Raw genomic sequence first — 24,092 nt, 5'->3', positions numbered from 1 at the left:
GGTGGGTGGATTTTACAAAGCAAAGTATGAGGGAATAATGAGAGCGGCGCTGGGATATAATAGTGTGATCACAGGTCGGGGGCATGCCACTGAGACAACTCAGCAGTGAGCATTTACAGTTCTCTTGTGTTAATGCCTTCCAAAGTTTACAAAGGTATGTTTCTTCCCGTGAAAAGAAGTAATACAAGCACGACAGAAATAGGTCAGGTGAAGACACAGAAAGAGGTGAGGGCAAATAAATTTAGGAACCAGGAATAAAGTGGCTGTCACCCACTTCCTACTGCTGCCCAAGACACCTGCTCATTGCCACATCTGCTCAGGCAGCCTGGAGGAGTGCATTGCTGCATGAGAGGCCATGTTTCTGCTGGCCAGAGGCCTGAGACTCTGAGGTATGTGAAAGGACATTGTCCAGAATCTATCCATCCACTTGTTACCCCTCTGCACATGGCCACAGGGTGCCATGCACATAGGATCGCTTCCATCTTCCATTAATGTATGTTAAACACTTAGCAGTTCAGAGATGTGGCAAGAGGGAATTTCACCATGGCTGCAGGAGAGGCTGACCTGGAGATGAGACCAAAGGCTCATTTCCTCACTGGTAATTGGTGCTGAGATTCCAGGCAGTGGCCAGGCTGTGGCAGTGACTAATCCAGCAGGCACTTTAGGAATGAGTATGCAGCTGTTTGAAGTCTCAACTGTATTGAGTTAGGATTTAATTGCTCTGTAATTGTGAAGTAAGCACTTGCCAGTTGCACTGTTCACGTTTCAGCCCTGCTCTAAGCAGCACTTTATAGAGGGAAAATTAAATCTCAGAAGGAAACTAGTACATGCAGATCCCATAGGCACAGCTCCCTTACCCTTCCCATAGACAGTTCAGATCCCAGCCCACCTGTTCAGTTCAGATACCAGCCCCTTTTTATCCCACCAGAGACAGCTCACATCCCACTACCTCTCTCTCTCTTCCAAAACCAACTCAGATCCCATCCCCTCTCCCCCCAACCCTACAGACAGCTGGAAATCACCTCCCTTGCCCATAAACCCAGCTGGGATCCCATCCCCTCCCGCCCACACAAAGATATGTGGGATCCCATTCATGCTGCTTAGGGACAGGACAGGGTTGCACCTATCTCCAGCACAAATCCAAAGTTCATTGCCACAGCAATTCCACCTGAGCTTCTTAACATATTTTGTAGAACTTTCCCCATCACTGGTTGATTTTTCTGCTGATTTGCTCTCCAGCTCTGCAGGGGGAGCCTGAGGCAGCCTCCCAAAAGCCCGGGAAAGGCAAGTGAATGAACATGCTGTTCCCTCCAATTGTGATTCCAGCATTTCCTCTCATTACTCTAATAGAAACAAATCTTTCTCATCTTAGTCTCATTACCTCTCACAAAGGCAAATGGTGTGTAATCCCATTAGAGATGGGTTGCTGCTGGACACATTTTAAGGTCATTGTTCTGGTACGCCAGACTCCACTGTGTGAGACTGGGATAAGCGGGGATGCAATTACTGGGCTATTCAAATCCCGAGAATGAAGCTCTGCTGTTAACAGCAGAAGCCAGCATGAAAAGAGCAGTCACCTCATGAAATTATGGGGTTTGGTCAAATCAGAGTCTAAGCAGCACTCAGGAAAAGAGCAGGGCAGGTTGTCAGCACCTTCTCCATGAAGTCTCCTGCGCTCTGGGGCCTGACCTTGGCTAGCCCTGGGCCCTCATATCTCCCCCATGAAATTTCCTTTATCATCACTAGTATTTATTATTTGCCTTGCAATAGGGCCTAGCAGCCCCAGGCATGGACTAGGACCCCTTTGTGCTAGGCGCTGCACAGACACAGAACAAAAGATGGTTCCTGCCCTATAATCTCAGCTACAATCTAATCCTTTCCTCTGTAACCTGTATCTGGGTATCCTTAGCATAGCCCCACAGTGTGAGGCTGCTGCTGGTGCCACTTCCAGGACTCTGACTCTACACACTGGACCTGGGTATCCCAGACACAACCTCCAAGTACAGATCTGTCTGCCAATGCCAGCTCTGTGAGAGCTTCTTTGGTCTTCAGAGCCGGTCCTGGTGACCTCTAGCACAGCCCCCTGTCAGAAAGCAAGGTGAGTTGTTGCATCTAGAAGTGCTGGAAGCCATAACCGTCCAGAGACTCCATTTTGCTTGTGGCTGACAGTGCACTGAATCAGATGAGGAAGAGCAGGAGCAACTGAAAGTGCCTCATTGAGTTGGTCTCTGTTGAGGAGTTAGACACTGATCTTCTCTCAATCAGTTCCTACCCACCAGCATTTCAAAGCCTTTCCTGACGGATGGGCAACAAAGACAGAGTCAGCTTTGCAGAAGAGAGGAGAAGGGAAACCACACCATGACAACAGACAACAAACATCACCACAAAACACACACAGACAGTTGCTTCCTGGCCCCTTGCTACTGACAGGTGTTGCCCTCCTGCTGTTTTGTCCCAGTGCTTATTGCCCAGTGTTACTCTCTTGCCACCTTCCACCTGTTCTGGGGTCCCAAAGTCACCCTCCGGCTACCCCATCCCTGTGCTGAATGCTCGCTGGTACCCTCCTGCCACCCTGTCTCTGCTCTGATGGCTTGGTACCATGCCTTCCTTTGTTCTAGGTGCCGGGTCTTACCTTCATCTCCTTTGCTCACTGTCTAGCGTTACCCTTCCATTGCCCCATCCACAGCCACCCATCTGATATTTCCTTCCTACTGTCCCAGGAGAGCAGGACAGTTTCCGCAGCCCCTACGCGCTGGTGATGCCCTTGGCTTGTAACCCTTCCCACAGGAATAAGAACCTTGCCACTTTTGTAGGTCCTGCCATGTGGTAGTTAGGACTGAGCCTAGGTTCCCTACAGGAGAGAAGTCAATGGCCCAACCACCGCTGGAGTCTCCAAAGTCCCTTGAAGAGACAAGAGTCAGTTCCCGGTTTATGCTTGTTATTAGTCCCTGTTCTCTTTAATCGGCTTAGACTGATGAGCCGAGGCAGCAGCAGGGATCAGCCGGCCTGTTTAATTAAAGGATTGCAGCTCAGCCCTGCAGTTTGGGAGCTTGTGTAAATGAACTGGAAGTACATTATTTAATCTGCTGCGCAGAGAGGAGTCAAGGCATTAATGAAGCAAACTCTAATTAAAACTAGACGGCTGATGGTTATTAGCAGCATCAATTCTGACAGGATTGATCTCATTTAGGGAAATGTCTGATCTTGGACAAAAAGGAAAAAAAAAAACCCAACCTGGGTTATCTAATAGACAACAGCACCACACTGTTGGGACCACACTGTCACATGATACAGACAGTGAGACACAGCCTACATTTAAGGATTGCTAATTGAAAAACGGACAAGTCTGTATCTGTTTCTGGCCCCTATAAAGCTGGAGAGGTTCAAACCATCTTTATTCTCCACGCACGAGCTTCTCTCATGGAGGGACAAGTGTGGGGCTATGCTTTACTATTTTGAGGCAGGGAAGAGGGGTCTCTATAAGATCCCACCACCTATTTTCCTTTCCATTTACTTCCTTTCCATCATCCTCAAGGTTCTGAAGTCATGGAAACCCACCTTCCTTCTAGCTATGGAGCTCCGGAGCCCATCAATGCTGCTCCGGGGGTCAGCTATGGGAGGAGAGCCCTTGATGACAGTGACATGAGGTGCTTTCTTATCCTCATGGGCTGGATAAGCATATTGCATCAACGTTGCTGGCAGCTTGAAGGCAGGTGCTGGGGAGGGGTAAGACACTGAGCTCAGGACCCAAATTTGGATTGCCCATAGGGGAGAATCATTCCTCACACCCAGCTGGCCTTTGTGTCACCAGCTTAGCAATGCCACAGTATGCCTGGGAACTTTCCAGAACTTCATCATCTTTCCAGGGAATATACTTCCTCAGCATGATGGCCAAGCTATTAGGAAGTTGCAGTGGGTTGTAGCACCAGAGCTGAGAGGGAGACTGGCTCTATGAGAAGGAAGGAGGGAGACTGAGTACCAGGGAGACCATGATAAGCTAAGACAGGCAGGGTCAATGGCATGAGACAGGCAGAAAGCTGTATAAAAGGGCTTAATCAGGAGTTCGTTGGGGAAGTTTGGATGCTGACCTAGATCCAAGCTCCATGGGTTGAGCTCAAGTGCAGGCTTCAACATGACAAATGCTGAGACACTTTCAAACAAATGATTATGGAATAATTTCTTCTGCCTCCATTCACCTGGCAGATCTGGAGGCAGGAATTCTGTGTTTTCCCATCATTACTACAAACAGCAAGAGAGTCCAGGACATTCTGGGTGTCAGTGGCTTTAGATGTCTTTGCCTGAATTGTAGGGAGTTGGTGGGTTAATGAGAAGGGCTGTGGGGTTAGGCACACAGCAAGTAACCATAGAGTTTAAGACCTCCTGGGAGTGACTAAGTCATGTAGGCCAGGGACACACAGGGTCTACACTGCAATAAAAGACCCACGGCTGGCCTGGGTCAGCTGAGTCAGGTTCACAGGGCCTGGGCCGTGGGGACCTGTTATAACATTTTTTAACATTGTTATATAATATATATGTATATAATATAACAATGTTATAACATCGCAGTGTAGATATTCGGGGTCAGACTGGAGCCCAGGCTCTGAGCCCCTGTGAGGTGGGAGGGTCCCACAGCCTGGGCTCCAGCCCAAGCCCAAACATCTACATAGCAATTTTATAGCCCCACAGCCAGAGTTGGGCCAGCTGCGGCTCTGCTGCGGGTCTTTTTTTGCAGTGTAGACGTAACCACAAAGAACTAAAAACTAAGCCAGAAAAAGCCACAAACACATTAGAAATGAGGTAGAGTAGGGAGGGGGCAGGGCCCAAAGGCCAGGATTGTGGACACTGAAAACCCAGGCTAAAAGGGAACACAATCAGGCCAAACAAGGTACATGACCCATAGTTTTATCTTTCCAAAGCTACGGGGGAGAGGCCAAACTGTCTCTAGCACAGCAATCTCCACAGACTTAACTGCCTCATAGGGCTTGCATCCCTCTATCACACTCATTGAAGTTTGGCTCTAGACTCCACTCAAGGCTTAGACAACCCTCCCCATGCTCACCCTCTCAGCACTGAAGGCCAGTTCAGCACAGAGGATTATCCCTGCCTTCCTTCCACATTTAGTCTTGGCTACTAAAGAGCAGGAGAGAGCCCACTCTCCCTGCCCCCTCCCTGAGTACAGCAGGGCCCCACACATCCCCCGAATGCACGTGCCCATCTGTTCTCTTCACAGCAGTCAGTTCTCAAACTTTTCACTGCACGGTGATCAGAATGCAGAGGCTGTTCCAGCGAGCAGGACAAATCAAGAAAAACAGCATATTGCAGACCACCGCCCCGCCACTGCAACTCACCTGCCCCACACCGCCTGGAGCCATTCCCAGGAACGCTGGCTTCCGATGTCAATGTCAAAGGTCAGATGAAAGACTCTATCAATGGGATATAAATCTCCAAAAACAAACTCCCTAGCTGCCAAAAGCAGGAGTATGAGAGGGTGAGAGAAGAAGGAGCATGTGTCCATGTAAGACATAGAAGGATGGGAGGGTGTGGGTGAGAGGGAGCTGGGAGAGGGTTAGGTTGAGAGAGAACATGGAGAGTGGAGGCCGCATCTATATCGGCATCTTGTCTATCCCAAGTATTTCTGAAACGCCTGTCAACATGGTATCTAAGTGCTGGGAGAGCAAGGCTTAAAGTGGACTGGTACACCCAGACTTTCAGATTCAGCTAAAAAGATCAGCCATCTCTCAGGTGGATCCTGACAAAGAACAAGGGAGAGAGTGAAACAGTCATGTCAAAAGCTGCACTTTCTAGTGGCAAACTGGGAGTGTTGCATTGACCAGCCCCAGGTTCGAGCATTTCCTAGCACACTGCCTACTGTTTTCAGGACATGGCGTTCCTAGCAATGGAACTGTAGCAAGTAGCCCAGGCATGGGGGGCAGGTTCTGTTTGTGCATTGCTGACTGGAAATGGATCTCCCAGGTTGTTTTTGATTTCCCTTCTCATTTTTGGGTTCGGTTCTGATGCCCGCTGCCAATCAGAGAGGGTTGCATCAGTCTCAGTTGTGTGGTTAATGTGGGCCCATACCATGCTAACTTGTACACAGGCTAGTGCCATTACAATTACCCTCCCCTGGAAAATTCAGCCCATTTCACCTGGCAATCCACACTGCAATAGCTCAAATAGTATTTAAACAAGCTGTACCACTTGTTATGAAATTCTATTGTTGGCACTTCTGTGAGACCAGCCCGAAGCCCTGGTGGAAAGTGTGGGTGAGTGTGTGAGAGAGAGAGAGAGAGAGAGACCGAGGGTGTGCTTGGATGTGTGTGTGTGTGATTAAAACTTACTGGGTGGCATATCTGGGAGTGAAGAGCGAGGGGTGTGTGAAGAAGAGCAGTGGTAGGGAGATGTTTATGGGAGGGATGGGGGTGAATGACAGCAGGATGTGGGGTGTGTATTTGGGGCAGGGAGGAGAGTGATGAGTACTGAGAAGAGGAGAGGGATGGAAAGAAGAAGCTCATGGTGACAGCAATCTCCCACCTTGGTGAGGAGTCCAGAGATGAAGGCTTCTGCTCTGCATCAGCTGCTGGGCAGCAGAACTGGTGTAAAACATTTTCATTCCTGTAAGAGAAGACAAACAGTGGCAGGTAAGAGTTCATCTCAGTCTTTGGCAAGCTCATGGGACACTGTCCTGTCCAAGTCTATTCCTGGGCATTGCAGCTGTTCAGTGATGCCCAGCTCTTTACAGCTGAGGAGAAATCAGATTATAACATGAATCCTTCAGCCCAGGAGGTGGGGAACGGAGCATGATAGGAGGGAGTAGTCATCTCCCCTCCCGCCCTGGCCTTGCCACTAGCATCATGCTGCATAGAGTGAGGCAAAATGTTTCAAAAGAAAAGTTTTCTTTGTCAAAAAAGGCCTTTATTAAAAAAAAAGTGTAATGAAATACAGTTGTTTTTTTATATTTATTTAAATTTTAGTTTTGTTGCATGTGGAGCAAATGTTTTGTTTGCTTGGATGCTGTTTCAACACCAATTTAATTAGTAAAAAGTCAAGCATTTGGGGAGGGAATTTTTTTCTGAATCCTGCAAAATGGAAACAACACTGAAATCCTCCCTCCCCTACACATGTTGTTTTCTATTTCAACCAGCTGTAGTGCAGGACTGTCACCTCACTGGCACTTGGAGAGAGCGCCCCTCTAACTTGCTTCTGCCTCCTACTCTCCTTCCAAAACATCCTCAGAGCCTGCTTTGGGGAAGCAGTTTCCCTTCATCAGAGCCCAGCGTGAGCAGACTGGAGTGGAGGAGGAAAGGAGAGAAAGGAATGGAGGAGAGGAAGAGAATGAAACAAAGAAGATAAAAACAGAGAACAAATCCAAAAAGAAAAACAGCTTGAAATAAGAGTGAAGTATTCAAAGACAGATTTAAAATATGGCAATGAAGGAAGAATTTGTCTGCAGGGAGAATACCTGGGTTTTGATTTTCAAAAGTGGCCACTGATTTTGGGTGCTTCTATTTTTTGGGCCCCATTTGGAGGCATTTTTAAGGGTCTGGTTCTCTGAAGAGTTGAACACTCACAAAACCCCACCTGAAGCAGTAGGAACTGCAGCCACCCAACACCTCTGAAAATCAGACCCCTTTCAGATGACTCAGGATTGACCTCCAAGAAAACAGTGGCACTCAAAATCCATGGCCACGTTTGAAATTTTTGCCCAAAGGCACCAAAAAAGTGAACAAAAGACAAATTGAGAGAGAGACAAGAAAAAGTGGAGAAGAGAAAAAGAAAATGGAAAGAAAGGGTCATAAAACAAGGGAGATAGAGTGATCCAAATACTTAGCTAATGTAAATGCTCCATGTCAGTGGAGCTAAATCAATTTACACCAGCCAAGAATCTGTTGACTCTGTGATTTAATGGTGTTTTGCCTGATTCTAGCCCAGCAACAACAACAAAACTGAAAAGATTCTTGGCTTTGGATGGGGAGTGGATCTGAAATGTTCTCCTCAAGCCCTGACACACCACACCTCCCTGTGAGAGGAGACAAGTTCACCCTCCTTTTCTCTGTGAAATGTTGACAGTCGCAGCCATGAGGATGGCCAATCCACAGAGACAGCAACAGTCCTACTTCCTGCTCCCCATTACCCATTACCAGGCCTGCCCAGCTATCTTTATGTAACAAGCCCTTTCAGCTCTGTTGCTTCCTTTATTTACTTCTGATGTTCATTCTCAAAATTGTCTCAGAAGCGATGGCTGTTTAAAAACAAGATACCTAGGAGATAGATGGGAAAAGAGAGAGTTTGCATTACCTCACTGAACTCTTCCCATATCCTCTGTCCCAGCTCTGTCCCCACATCGTAACATACTCACTGTAAAAGGAGTTAACATGATGAGTTTTTGTGCCACATCAAACTTATCTCCCATTGCTGTAACACCTCCCACTCCCATTCCATTTCCTCTGCAACCCTTATTTATTGTTGGTCCTTGCAGGGCTGTGTCTAATTTAAGCTTTTCAGGTGGCAGGTACCTGTCAGTCTGGCTTATCTGTAAAATACCTGTGCTGTCTTTTGGCGGGCACAGGTGACCAATCTCAAGATTATACTGGATTCTAGATTCAAGCAAACTCACATAAATGCCAGAGCTCCTCCATCTTGTCACTCTCACCTTGACTCCTTCCCTAAATGCCCTCTAGTACTAGAGTGACCATACATCTCATTTTGGCCAGGACAGAACCCTTTTTAAGCCCTGTCCTGGACATCCTGCCTTTTTTTGGCAAAACTGGGTATTTGTCCCATTTGCTCATGCCAACTGATAATGATCAGTTGGCAAGAGCAGACAAGACAAATGCCAAGTTTTCAAACTGGGGGATGTGCAGGAATGTTTGCGGGGGCGAGTGGCAACATTCAGGGTAGGGGACATCTCCACATCCCCATATGGGCAACCTAAGGCCTGTGCCCCATCCACCACTGGGAGGCTGTGCAGGTGCTGTGCTTGGAGCTCTGCGGGAGCATGGCTGATGTCTCTCCACTACATCCTGCCACTCCAATCAGGGAGAGATGGGGTGTCACATGCTCACTCTGCAGCCCAATCAGAGGGCAGCGCTGTTAGGGCCCTCATACAAACTCTTCTTTGGTCTCTGCCTCATCTTGTGTATTGCCCGGTTTCCACGAGACAGCGGGGCCCTGGGTCCTACTGGGCAACCCAGCTGCTAAGTGCCCGATGGGTCTCGCAGCATCCACTTGAGCCAGGGCACCAAATGCAGCATATCCTCCCCCTGCCCAGCAGCTCCCACCTCTGCCTCATGCCCCCTGCCTCCAAGCAGTCCCCGGAGCCCCCACCCTGACCTACTGAACTCCCCTCCCCATCCTTTGGGGCTGGTCCCCGGAGCCCTCTCCAGTCCCCACCCACCCCAACCAGCCTCTTTTCCTCCCCAGTTTGCCTCCAGTCACCTGCTTCTGCCACATCCCAGCCTCCCTCCACCCCCAGGGCTGCTAGCTGGAGCCTCCTTCCTGCCCCTCTGCTATCCCAGCCTCCAAAGGGCCACTGCACGGCTAGCTGGATCGTAGTTCAGTAGCTTCACCTCCTGGCTCTGAGCCCAAAAGTACCCATACATTCTCACACACTCACACCTTCCTTTGGTGCCCAGATCCCAGCCCATACCCATTCCTCTCCCTCCTGCCCCTATCTCTGCTATTTAGCTCAATTGGGGGTGCAGAGGGACTTTCAGGGGGGCAAGTGATGATACCAGGTAGCTCTGGCCAGCCCCGTACATCCGGTTTTCAGTTTCAGGAAATATGGATACCCTATCTAGTGTACTCTAGTGTGTGCTGCACCTACTCCAACATTAGATGCACCATTCAAATAACATTAATAGTGAAGAGAAGAAAAGGGGAGACAGAAAAGGGAGCTGTAGTGCTAAGGGGAAGAGAGGAAGGACAGAAGATAGTCAAAAAGGCAGCCAAAGAGAATCATACGTATTTATAAGGCTGCTATCGCCATGTTATCTAAGCACCAAGAAAGGAAAGTGTGAGGAGAAGCACAGACTGAAGAGGAGATGAGGCACAGACAAGGGAGGAAGATAGAACAGTGGATAATCACTGCAGCTGAAACCTCAGTCTGCTGTGAATATAGCAAGGAGGAAGAAACACCCCAGAAATGAATCTGTGTGCCCGGGGACTAGCAGCCACAGTTTCCAAAGTGACCACAGATTTTGGGTGCCACATCTTTGTGTGTCCAACATAAGCCACCCAAAATCAATGTCCACTTTTGAACTTTTTGTCCTAGAGCTCTGAACAGTGGAGGCCCTTGGGGACAGTCCTGCACAGCTCTAGCCCCTCTGCAATCACAATCTGCTGTTGCCTCTCATACAGCAACAAGCAGGTGTAGCCCATACCCATAGCCAGAAATCTCACCCCAGCAGTGCTTGGGGATCCTTGAGTTCAAGGGCCTCAAGTGGCAGGGAGAGAAGGCAAAGTGGGGATGGGAAGGAGAGATTGGTGTACATTAGGAGGAATGCTTTCTATGGGCAGGTTTTGGTAAGGGGTTATTTCAGAATTGTGTGTTAGGGTCCCAACAATTGTGGGATTGTGCTTGGGGGCCTATATGAATCTTGATACACCTCTGAACTCCTTAAATACCATGGAGCAGCTAGGGTCCTCAGTCTAATTACATATTTCCATTAATAAATATTTCTATTATATTTTGCCCCAACCAGGGCTTATGCCGTGGGGGCAATTATCGAGTGATCTATCCCCTGTCATCATGTCCCAGTGAAAGGCTTAAGAACACCTTGAGCATGGGGTTGAAACCCTGACCATCTTGGCTAGTAGCTATTGATGGACCTGTCCTCCATGAACTTATCTAATTCTTTTTTGAACCCAGTTATATTTTTGACCTTCACAGCATCCCCTGGCAACGAGTTCGGCAGGTTGACTGTGCATTGTGTGAAGAAGTACTTCCTTATGTTTCTTTTAAACCTGCTGCCTATTAATTTCTTTGGTTGTCCCCTGATTCTTATGTTATGTGAAGGGATAAATAACACTTTCTCCACACCATTCATGATTTTATAGCCCTCTGTCATATTCCCCCTTAGTTGTCTCTTTTCCAAGCCGAACAGTCTCAGTCTTTTTAATCTTTCCTCAGATGAAAGTTGTTCCATACTCCTAATCATTTTTGTTGTCCTTCTCTCTACCTTTTCCATTTCCAATATATCTTTTTTGAGATGGGGTGACCAGAACTGCACACAGTATTCAAGGTATGGGAGTACCACGGACTTACATAATGGCATTATTATATTTACTGTCTTATGATCTAGCCCTTTCCTAACGGTTCCCAACATTCTGTTTAACTTCTTTGGCTGATGCTGCACATTGCGCATACGTTTTCCGAGAACTATCCACAATGACCCCAAGATCTCTTTTTTGAGTGGGACCAGCTAATTTAGACACCATCGCTTTGTATGTATAGTTGGGATTATGTTTTCCAGTGTGAATTACTTTGCAGTGATCAACACTGAATTTCATTTGCCATTTTGTTCCCCAGTCACCCGTTTTGTGAGGTCCCTTTTGTAACTCTTTGCAGTTTGCTTTGGACTTAATTATGCTGAGTAATTTTGAATCATCTGCAAACTTTGCCACCTCTCTGTTTATCCCTTTTTCCAGATCATTTATGAATATGTTGAACAGCACTGGTTCTTGTACAGATTCCTGGGGGACCCCACTATTAACCTCCCTTCACTGTGAAAACTAATGATTTATTTCTACCCTTTGTTTCCTGTTTTTTAACCAGTTACTGATCCATGAGGGGACCTTCCCTTTTATCCCATGACAGCTTACTCTGCTTAAGAGCCTTTGGCGAGGGACCTCGTCAAAGGCTTTCTGAAAGTCCTAGTACACTATATCCATTGGATCACCCTTGTCCATGCTTGATGACTCCCTCAAAGAATTCTAAGAGACTGGTGAGACACGACTTCCCTTTACAAAAGCCATGTTGACTCTTCCCCGACAAATCATGTTCATCTCTGTGTCTCACAATTCTGTTCTTTACTATAGTTATAGTTACTTCAGTTTGTCTGATATTGAAGTGACCAGCCTGTAATTGCCAGGATTGCCTCTGGAGCCTTTTTTAAAAATCAGTGTTACATTAACTGTCTTTCTGTCATCTGGTACAGAGGCTGATCTAAGCAATAAGTTACATACCACAGTTCTTCAATTTCATATTTGAGTTCCTTCAGAACTCTTGGGTGAATATCATCTTGTCCTGGTGACTTATTACAGTTTAATTTATCAATTTGTTCTAAAATCTCCTCTAATGACACTTCAGTGTGGGACAATTCCTCAGATTTATCACCTAAACAAATGGCTCAGGTGTGGGAATCTCCCTCACATTCTCTGCAGTGAAGACCGATGCAAAGAATCCATTTAGCTTCTTTGCAACAGCCTCATCTTCCTTGAGTGCACCTTTAGTACCTCGATTGTCCACTGATTGTTTAGTAGGCTTTCTGCTTCTGAGATACTTACATTTTTTTGCTATTTAGTTTTTGTGTCTTTTGCTAGTTGCTCTTCAAATTCTTTATTGGCCTGCCTAATTATACTTTTATACTTGACTTGCCAAAGTTATGCTCCTTTCTATTTTCCTCAATAGGATTTGACTTCCAACTTTTAAAGGAGGTCTTTTTGACTCTAACCACCTCTTGTACTCTGTTGTAGGATTTTATTCAGTATGGCAATTGCTATGAAGAAGGTGCCAAGGGAAGGAGCATGGTTTGATGGTACTCAGTTGAGTGGAACTTCTGGCTTTGATGATGTCTTCTGTGGTCCTGGGTAAATTGCTTGACCTTTCTCTGCCTCTGTAGAATGGGGATAATACTTCCCTACGTCAAAAGGTGGTTGTGTGGATATCTCCATAAATACTTTGGAATTCGAAGATTAACACACTTAATAAGGACAGGAAAATGCACAACTAAGGTCACCCAAATGACCTTAAACTCTGCCCATGAATCATCCCCTATAGAACCATCCAAAACCAGAAGACAGTCCTATCCTCAAGACATATTCATCACATCATTGACTATGAATACTGAAATGCTCTGACTGGGATGCCTCATTCTCTGTGCACTAGTGTATCATTTAAATTGTCCGAAGCATCTTGCATTGCTACTGCAAACTTCTTCTGCCGATACATTCTTGCTAGGAAAAGACAGGCTTTGACCTGTGGTCAAGTTACCACATTCAGGATAATTCCCAAAGGTAGATAACTTTTCAAAGGTAAAAGTGCTGTTACGGGGTAGACTCAGTATAGGCAGTGCTATCATATCTGGGGTTATGAACTTAAGCCAGGGAACAACAAAATCATGTACTCAAAGGTCTTGACTCCTCTGGCAAGCTATGGGAATGGAGTGGATTTAAATTGTCATAGACACAGGCTACAAACCTCTTAGCCTTTATCAAAACCTTCATCAAATGTTTCCATCTTGCACACCAGATGGCAGTTATGAAAGGTGAAAGGGCAGCAGGGGCAGAGTTTTGGTTATTTGAGTTGCCTTAAGTACGCACGTGATAAATGAAGGGAAGGGGAGCTCCCTTTTATGGACACCCAGCCAGCCAGTTAGCTATAAAGCTCCTCTTGGTGGCCGTCCTCTGCTTGCTTTACCTGTATAGGGTTAAAAAGTCCCCCAGGAAAGGAAAGGGAGTGGGCACCTGACCAAAAGAGTCAATAGGAAGGCGAGAACTTTTAAAATTGGGGAAAGAAAGCTTTTTCTTTGTCTGTTGTTCTCTCTTGGCTGAAGAGACGGGGCAGCAGGAATGCTGTAAAAAGTTTAGACCAGGTATGAAAAAATCATCTTCCATACCTAGAGTGATTTATTGGGACAGGAAATTTTTAGATAGACACGATCAGGTTTATTTCTTTATTTTGGCTTCTGGATTCCTCTGTGCTAAAGCACAGGTATTTTTGTCTTCTTTTGTAATGTTAAGCTGGACCCCTGGGAGCTATTCCTGGTGTTTAACCCTTTTCAGTTGCTCTATAAAATCTAGCAAAAACCTAAGTTCCAGATGTATTTTCTTTCTTTTGTTTTTAATAAAATTTACCTTTTTTTAAGAGCAGGATTGGATTTTTGGTGTCCTAAGAGGTTAGTGCATATGTTTTTCAATTAGCTGGTGGCAACAGCTGGGTTTCCCTTTTGTTTGTTTTCTTTCTCGGCTTCCCCAAGGGAGGGGTGGAAAAGCCAAGGAGCCTCAGGAAAAACTTCCCACGTGAGTTTTTCCAGAATTTGCAAGAGGCAGTTTTTCACTTGGGTGGTGGCAGCATTTACCAAGCCAAGATCAGAGAAAAGCTGTAATCTTGAGACTTTAATACAAGCCTGGAGTGGCAAGTGTTAATTTTTAAAATCCTTGCGGGCCCCCACCTTCTGCACTCGAAGTGCCAGAGTGGGGAATCAGCCTTGACAACGCATTTCTGGATTCTTTTTAAATCTTTGAGTTTTTTTAATGCAATCTTAACTTTGTATCTCCAGACTTATGCAATGGGGAGTTATTGTGAAAGCTACTTCCATTGGTGAAAAGCTGCACTGACCACCTTGGAAACAAAAATCCTTTCTCTAACCACAATGACTGCTTCCTCTGTGCTGCCCTGCAATGTTCCTCATCCATGACTGAGAGGGGCCACCTCCATGAGTAAGAAAGCAGTTCAATCTCCAGGGTCCATTCAGTCTTTGGCCTCTCTTTCAATAAGGGGGCAAGTTAGTGCCAATTGGGGTGGTACTAGAGCTACATTAGCAGAGCAATGTGGCAGAAACTGGAGCTGCTGCTTGTGTTGTACCTGTTTCTGTGGATAGAGGGCTCCAGTCTCTGGGGCAGTCAGTGCACAGAAGCAGACACCAGGTACTGAGAAAGGAAGAAAGCTCTCTTCAGAGGACCAGCAGAAGGCCTATGATCATCTATGTCCCACTTAGTCCTTCAAAACAGGAGGTGAGTAGAACTCACATGGTACTTACACTGGCCCTCTCTGCAGGAGTGAATATCATCTGTGTGAGTGCAGAATAAACCCCTTAGGCAGAAAGGAATGAATGTGTAGAATAGACTCGCAAAGTCAGCAGTAGAAATAGGAGCCTCTGTATCAGATGAAACAAATAGCCCAGCCAATCTAATACACTGCCAATACTTGCCAAAGAAAGACGCTTCAAAGGAATACAGATGCCTCCACCCCTCGTAATGCACCTAACAGTAACAACTTAGAGAATTTTTCACTTGACCACAGCTCAAAGAGCCGGGAAGTACTATAATGGAGGAGAATTCCTTCCTGACCCCAGCTGATTCTCAGTTTATGCCTTGAAGCATAAGGATTTAGAACCATTGTCACTGCTGATATAACACCGACAGACCCCGGTCGTTGATGGGTGGGATCAAATCTGAGACCTCGGGAGCTAAATGCATGAGCCTCTACTGCATGAGCTAAAAGCCACATGGCTGTTAGCTAAGGCTGTAGAAGACTCATTAATCTCTACGTGTTCTCAGTGTCACTACATGGGACAGAGCACCACACCCAGGAGGTGTGTGGGTTACACTGTCTTGTCTTCTCCCTCTCATACTACATCCTCTGGGGGCTGCTCACTAAGAACCCTTCCCCCACCTCCCTTAATGGCTTATGCAGTGGGTCTTCATGGTTCCAGTCTTGCTGTGTCTAAAAACCTAGGTGGTCAATGGCTGCTTACCCCTGGAGATGAAGCTTTAAAAAATACGCTTACTGTTTACTTACAGGAATCCTCCCAACCTGATCCTTCAGAATAAAATCCACTCCCAAGATGGGCATCCCATGTCGGCAACAAAAATGCTTGCCTGGTAGGAGTGGGCTGAGATTTTTTTTAATCTTCTCTATAAGTCACCAAAGGACTTTTGAATTGGTTCGGAAATGTCTAGATATTAATTCCCTAAGAAGCACAAGACTCATATTATTCCTGACTACAAACTGCTGCACAGATTTGCATCAACAGATGGCTGAGGACGGAACTATGAAGAGTCAAAGACAGGGATTCAGCACAGGATAATGGGAAGACTCTTTTCAATTCCCACATATTTTCCTCCAGGAGGAGGGTAAACAAATCCTTATTGGAGCCCTGATAACCCCCAGCCTCACCTGATGCCCCATTTCATCTCTATTGCTCTTACAGCTGCAAACAGGCTCTGAAAGTGTCATAACCAATCACTGCATCTCTTGGGGAGCATGGATCAACATTCATATCCCGCTTCCTGTCAGTACCCAGCCCGGGGAAGCGAATGATCCAACCAGCAGACCAAATTCAGTGATGAATCCTGGTCACGTGTCACCTGAGGCACATGGCACATATGCTAAGAAGACTGCCTTTCCTTCTGCATCAGGAGCAGTCACTCTAAGTGGCATGAGCTACTTTCTCCCTGCATTCTTCAGGTATTTAAAGAATTATTACTATCACTTAATTCTAAACTCCTATAAAAACCAATACATGCTCACTATTATTTTGTGTTGTGTTTATCCTATGTCGGATGTCTCAGTACTGTAGTACATACTCATCATGAATGACTTTCCTGGACTTTGTTCTGATGTTCACAGTAGTATGCCTTACTACAAGATGATATACATATCTAGGGGGTTTGAAATGTGTATGACTCTTACAAAGTATTAGTTTAAACAGCATTTGATTATGTAAAGACTATATGGGGATTTAGACTATTTATTCTAGGGCAGGGACCATCTCTTACTATGGGCCCAATCCTGCAAAGACTTGCATGTGTGATTAACTTTTATGTGAAATTAAGCACATGCATAAGGTTTTGCAGGATCGCAGTCTGTTTGTAGAGCACTTACTGCAATGGCTTCCTGATTACAGCTTCTAGGTGTTACTGTCATACAAATAATAGCAATGTATCTGTTCAAGGGGATGCAGGAAATGTTGTGCATGTAACTATAACTCTTACATTTGCTCACTTGAATGCTTAAAGTTCTTTTTGACATCTCTCTATGGCACTTCCTACATTTATCCCCCAAAGCAAAGAGACAGAGAAGAAGAAAGTCAGTAGCAGCAACAGTCCTCAGTGCTTTGAATCTTTGCCTGCCTACCAAAAACTGAAAATAGATTATATTCCATAATCTGGAACTATTTTTGTTGGTGCTTCTGGAACCCAGCCTCTTTTGAAGGCCCATTAAATACTGAAGAAAATATTCTCTCTAACCTTTATTTGGCAATGTGTTATCAAGAGATCACAGCCCAGAATCTGAGACCTATCTAGCACCTGCGTAATCATCAAGCAGCTACTCGGCATCAGTTTACCTTGTGCCAATCCTTTCCCAGTTCAGCAATAGTTGTTAACATTCACTATCATTAATGCTAAATCAGTTTCCTGGAAGATGTGCCCAATATACTGTGTCCCACTGAACTAGAATACATTGATATTTCACATATCTATAGCATTTAACATCCCAGAACACTTTACACATATAACAAAAAGCACCATGCCCTTACACCAATATCTGGGGTGGGAGCCAACAGTGCCAAATAGGTGGGGTTGTGACTTGATACCAGTGTGAATCTTTTAGCCATCATGGGCTCTTTCAGTTTGGAAAGTTTTGATCTGAAAAATCCAACTGGGGAAATGGAAGTTCCTATCTTGGGGAAGGAGATCTGAGCCAAAACTGGTTTAGTCTGACCTATTGGTTCCAGCATGAGGAAGTGTTTCAGATATGATGGGTTCGGGCCAATCCTTCCTCACCAACAGCAGAGGCTGAAAGTGATATTGGCTGTGTGGCTACATATGCCCTTGCTTTCTTCTTAAATTGGCTTATCTTACTACAGCCTGTGTCTATACCAAAACGGTCTCATCTCTCCTTGTAAATCCTGAGAAACTTTTGGAGACAAGTGTGGGTGAGGTGGGGATGGCTGAGAGAGGAGTGTGTGGGTTTGAGAATAAATGTGAGTAGTTTGCACTAGCAGGAGTGTGAAGGAGAACACGATTATGGACAAGTGTGCAAGTGAGTGTGGTGGAATGAGAATGAGTATGAGGATCAGAGATGTGTGTCATGGAGAATTAGTGAGCATGTACCTGAGGTCCAGCATACTGTGTGAGTGTGCACCCCTGTTGGAAGTATGCACAGGAGCGCTGCCAGATTTTCCGCCGAAGGTCCCGCCCCAAAATGCTGCGCCCCCCACAGAGGCAGCGGAAGGTCCCGCCACAGAAATACTGCCGCGGTCGCCGCCCCCCAAATCGCAGTGCCCTAGGCGACCGCCTAGGTCGCCTAATGGGTTGTGCCGGCCCTGAGTATGCATTGCAGTCTCTGCCAGCCAGTGAGGATGGGGAGGTACATCCATTCCTTCCCTGTGGATGTACAGTAAATGGAGATGGAGATGGAACAGGTGGTTCCTGTCAGGTAGGCTATCAGTGATGCTGCAGTCTCCCTCCTCAAGGACCTCAGCTTTGGGCAGCAGTGACAGGAGCAGGGACAAGATGCTGGGGCAAGCTGGAGAGATGTCGCCTGCAGATTTGTTTTCTTCAGAGTGAAAATTGCTGCTGACAAGCCTGTCCTGTTTCCCAGAAACACTTGTAGGTTTAACAAAGAGATTAGGTGTCCTTTAAGGAGAGGCCGGACTGACTGCCAAGATCCTTCCTACCTGCTGGAAAGAGTGGGGGTAGGAAGAGAGAACAGGAGAAACAACTAGCATTCCTGTAGGTGCCTGGGAGGATGGGGAGTTGGAGGGAGAGTAAAGTCACCTACTGGCATCAGAATGGTAGCAGGAGAGCTGCCTCTGCAAACCCAGGAGGTAGTTCTAGCCCTGATGGGCACAATATCTGCTCATACCAATAGAAGAGGGGAACCTATTCTCCCCTCAGTCAGGACTCAAAATCTCAGTGGTGAGTTGAAATAGACATGATCCTGGCATGGTGGTCTGAAAAGTCTGTGGCTGGGAGGAGGAAAGGAGATCAAGGAAACCATTGACAGAGGGCGGTGGGGACTTCGGGGGTTTCTTTCAAGACAGATGAGGAGGGTGGAGAGGAGGAAGAATCTGTGGGCTCCCCGTTTTCAGTGGATTCAGGGTTAATCTCTCTCCAACCCCCTTGATTCTCAATAGAGCTGGCTGAAAATCTTCAAGAAAAACAGGTCCCATCAGAAACTGGGGTTTCTTCAAAATCCCTGCTGTGGGAAAAGAGAATTCCACCAAAATTTGATTTTCCTGATGGATCAAACTGAACAATTAAGGTTGAGTTCACATGAATGCCTGAGTTGGTGCCATGCTTTATAGCAGTTGTAGTTTCAGGTCCCTCTAGCCTCCAGCTGAACTACATGTCTCATAATGCACCACAGCAACAGGGAGCAAAATAGTAGGGGCAGGCCTGGGTTGATCCACACCGTGTGACAATTGCAGTTAGGCCTACGTGTCAAGAAGTGGTGATCTCAGACCACAGGCGCCGACTTTCATTTTTCTGGGGTGGGGTGGGATGGGGGTGCTCCACCCCCACTCTGCTCTGAGGCCCCATCCCCACTCTTCCTCTTCCCACCCCCGCTCTGCCCCCCTCCCTAAGCATGCACTGCCTTCACTCTGCCACTTCCCCGAGTGTGCTCTGCCCCCACTCTGCCCAGCGCCTCCTGCATGCTCACCACCCAACCACTGATAGGCAGATGGCTGGTGGGTGCTGAGCACCCTTTTTTTTTCCATGGGTGCTCTAGCCCCAGAGCACCCACGGAGTTGGTACCTATGTCTCAGACCACTTACTTGTGGACAAGTATACATACTAAAAAAGCTTCTATGACTGTTGTTAGTGAGCAGAATTCAATAGACTTGGAGAAGGAACTCTATTGTCACCCTCAGAGTTCCAGCCCAAGTCAGACTTGGGGCACATGGGTGAGAGAAGCTTGCAGTGATGAAACCTCTTCAATTGATAAAAAGGACTTTAGTTTTAGGGCACAAATCTTGCTGAATTCTGCTGCTCCCCAAGCTCATTGGTTCTCCAATGTAGAGATGTATTTATCCAGTGGCAGTCATTCTCTATGACCTTCTCTTCTGCTTCTGAGACTCCCTTCCAGAGCACGGCAAGAACTGCATGGACATGCTAGTATCAAGATGGTGTTGCTCACTTAGCAAGTCTCAGGCAGTGGCCAGGTGTATATAACCAGCTGGGTGACTGAATTCTTGGCCGTGAGAAGACACCTTGTGAGTGTAGGTCAGATTTCAATGGCCTCACTGACTTGCAGCACTAATGAGGGAAAGGACAATGTTCATATTGGTGTGAAGGGAGACAGAGAAGAAGAGGAAGGGCGAAAGGAGATGGAGAAGGAAAAGGGCAGAAGGAATGAGAGATTGGGCCAGCAAGTGGGGAATGAGGAGAAGGCAGAGTAAACCGGGGGTGACACCACAAAGCACCATGGCAGCCCTCGAGAGGGCTTGCTGAGATCCTGTCTCCCCTGTACTGAATTGTCTTGAGTACTCTTTGGCACAAAGTCTAAGCATGAAATTTGGATCAGATTTTCACCGTCCATCTTGTTAATGAACACAAAATATGAAGTGGGTGGGGTTCTGCTAACTGGTTTTGCTCCTTGTTTCTTGTCAGACCACATGCACTGTGTTTTCTCATTTGTATAATGTGAGGGAATCCCACTTTTCAGCTTTCCACACACCAGCTGTGTGTGTACTAACCAATTTTGTTTAGATTTCCCATCAGATGTAGCAGCAGTGGGCATACTCGGGTAGACCAACCATGGCAGTTATAATAACAGTCATCTAATCCCGTTTAAAGCAGATGTTTGATTAGTGCTAACACCGATGAGACCACATCAATGGCAGTGGATAGTGGAAAGTTTGAAGACAAATGGTCTTGTAGGCCTAGTCTACATGTCCCCTTCTCATGTAACACAGTGATTAGTGTTCTAGGTGAACAATTTGGGGCTTCGCATATTATTGCCCCTATATTTCACCCACAATGGCACATAACATGTCACCTACCAGTGATAAAAACACACGTTTAAAAAAATCTTAGTTGCAAGCTGTAAATTATTTACCTTTTTGTATCTTTTATTGTTTCTTTATGAAAATTTAATACAAAATTAATCACAACGTCTTAATTTTGCAAAATAGCTTCCAATTTTGAGGGTTTGAAACAGACCCATTTTTTCATTTTTTAAAAAGATTTTTGTCAAAACAGTTACTGAAATTCTTTAACTGAAAGCCAGATTTTCTGTAAACAGAAAGCTATAATAATAAAACTTAATGTAAAATAGTTTTGTGCATACATACATCACTTTTTCCCCCAGAACGTCATTAAACTACTCAGTAGAAAAATTTCAACCATACTTAGTCACCTGACTTTCAGAAAGTATAGGGAACATTCATTTGTTTCAATTCCATGCTGATCAAGGCACTCTTTTTCACTGAAATAAACTCCTCTTCCTACCGGTACTGTCTTTCACTAGATAAACTGCATCTATAGTTCCTTTTCTTCTTTGTTCAAATAGCTTTGTAACTAGGCAGAAAATTAGTAACAGAAAAAAAACCTAATTTTTAATTATGCTGACGAACATCCTCCAAATCCCCTTTATTTCATCATATATTAATTATAGTTTGTCAGTCTTATACCTCTGAATACTTGGTCCTCCTAAAAAGATCCAAAACTAAGCCGCTGACTGGATATTGTGGATAGCATAGTGAAAAATACCATCTTCTCTTCCCACTTTTGTCTAAGATGTATGATGAAACCCCCTGAAAGGGCTAAGATTTATATTGGTGGAATTGGCAGCCTTTTCATAACTACTGGGACTGTGAGATAGAAATGAAATTTGGGTCTTTCTCACCAAGAATAAATTAGTTCGTATTTTGAATGTCTGTTGGATCAGATATGGGGGAGGTGGTTATGTTACGTTATGCCTGCACTAGTCTTAGAGTGTGGTTCAATAAAACGCAACCCAGAGTGGCTGAACACATAGGCGCCGACTTCCCCTCTGCCCCATGGGTGCTCGACCCCCTCTGCCCACCCCCGCACCACTCTCGCCCTGCCCCAATTCCACCCCCTTTCCCACAGTCGCTGCCCCTGCCCTGCCTCTTTACCGCCTCCCCTCCCGAGCGCGCCTTATCCCCACTCCTCCCGGAAAGTTCTAAGCGCCACCAAACCGCTGTAGGCAGTGAGTGGGAAGCGCTGGGAGAGGGAGAAGCGGGGATGTGGCACGCTTGTGGGGGAGAAGGGAGGGCGGGGGGAGCTTGGCTGCTGGTGGGGGCGGAACACCCGCTAATTTTTCCCTGCAGCCCCGCAGCACCCACAGAGTCAGCGCCTGGCAAGACATAACCATGCATACAGTGATTCAACACTGTCTAAAGCAGTGTTTTTCAACCTGTGGTCTGTGGACACCTGGGGGCCCACAGACTATGTCTAAGATTTCCAAAGGGGTCTACATCTCCATTTGAAACTTTTTAGGGGTCCACAAATGAAAAAAAGGTTAAGAACCACTGGTCTAAAGGAAGCAGTGAGGATTCAACAGTTCCTTGGCCTGCTCCTGAAAAGTCCAGTTATTGAAAATCCTTGTATCATACACTTTGTCTAGCCATCCTATGTATGCATCCATGATCCTCCCAGAGTGATCCTGTAGCGGGGTGAACACCCGCTCCAGCCCTGAAGGGGTTGGAAAAGCCCTGCAGAGGGCTGGGGCTGTAAAAAGGAGTAAAACCCCAGTTGATTGGGGAAGTGGCTGCAGCTGGGGCCATGCCCCAAACTGAGCCACGCAGCCTTATAAGAAGGCCAGGGCAGGTAGAAGCTGAGGAGTCTCCCTCTGACTGCAGAGAGAGACAGGCTTGGCTTCAGGGAGCTCACCAGGGATGTAGAGTGGGGCTGGGCTGGGGAAAGGCCTTGGGGGCTGGAAAGCCCTAGGCCAGCAACTCTCCAGGCTGCAGGGCCTGGTCCTAGGCCCATATAGGTATTGGGGTTGCAAAGGGGCAACCTGAGGGTGGGTAAAGGCAGCCAGTCCAAACCCCTTGTTGCTGGTGATGATTGGCTGATAGACTGCAGTCTGTCCCAGGGTGCAGGGGCTAGCTGGTGACTGGCAGTAACCATGACTGAGGTGACATTGGGATAGGGGTTGGGTCTCCCCTGGGGGGGGGGACCCACAGAGAGTGGGATGCTGCCATGGGGGCTGCACCCAAGCCAAGGGCACCGGGGTCTGGGAGGGACACCTGGCCTGCAGAGGGTGCTCTGGATGCTGGTGAGCTAATTCCCGAGATGACCAGTAGGAGGCGCCGCAGGGGTGAGTCCACGCCTCATTACAGATCCACTATGGCTTTCATCACTCTGGAGTAATACCCCATTCTATATGTACTTCTGGGCTTGGCAGGGTAAAGGAGAATCAGACTGGGTTGATAAGTTGAGTCGTAGGCTCTGGCACATTTTGGGAAGCCCTCTGTGATTTCTTGCACATTGGCCATCCTTGATCACATACCCTAGCAACACACTACACATTGTCCTGCAAACTTTCACCGTGATAAAACCCCCCCATGGACTTCCCAACCCCAAAGCAATGTCCGGCTGACTGGTGACATCTGGGATGATGAACACACACTTCAGTGAGGACTGGCTGGTCTCATCTTGATGGGCTGGTGCTGCACCTTTGGGGCCAGCTCACCCCAAAGCTACAGAAAAGCTATTTTCCTTGTGCTGATGACCAGCAATGGCTGTAGAACATCTTGGGTTTCCTATACAATATGGTCCCCCACCCCAATCTGCAGTCGTGTTCTAGGCCTCAAAGCAACATGTCACTTACTGAGGATCATCTGCAGGTACAGTAGAAGGTACCATCTGGTGGTGGTGACAGCTGTATGATGAATTAGGGGAGCTGCCTATCTAAGTCTCTGTGAGGTTCTGCTGGAATACCTTTAGTGCCTTCTCAGAGTTACCTCATATGCCCTCGCTGACTCGTCTAAAGCTCTGCCCCAGGCTTCAATTATCTCTAAGGATTGAACCTGGGACATCAGACCTATTACATGAGAGATGGTAGCAGACTTGCAAAACCTTTTCTATGTGTTCCAGCCACTAAAGAAAGACCAACAGAGAGTCCTGTGGCACCTTTAAGACTAACAGATGTATTGGAGCATAAGCTTTCGTGG

The 24,092-nt window shown here is 46.6% G+C and overlaps 1 protein-coding gene across 1 annotated transcript in view; it reads right to left on the bottom strand.

Moving 5' to 3' along the window:
• The window catches only part of IQSEC3 (IQ motif and Sec7 domain ArfGEF 3), a 124,875-nt gene that overhangs the window by 52,109 nt on the left and 48,674 nt on the right, over nucleotides 1-24,092 (bottom strand). Inside the window, exon 2 of the mRNA XM_034780487.1 lies at nucleotides 6,532-6,612. The gene's annotated coding sequence lies outside the window, so the exon portion shown is untranslated. The remainder of the gene's footprint in view (nucleotides 1-6,531; nucleotides 6,613-24,092) is intronic.

Source organism: Trachemys scripta, chromosome 1 (assembly GCF_013100865.1).
Source record: "Trachemys scripta elegans isolate TJP31775 chromosome 1, CAS_Tse_1.0, whole genome shotgun sequence".
Taxonomy (NCBI): Eukaryota; Metazoa; Chordata; order Testudines; family Emydidae; genus Trachemys; species Trachemys scripta.
The sequence above is the reverse complement of the archived record's forward strand: the minus strand, read 5'-3'. Positions and strand labels throughout refer to the sequence as shown.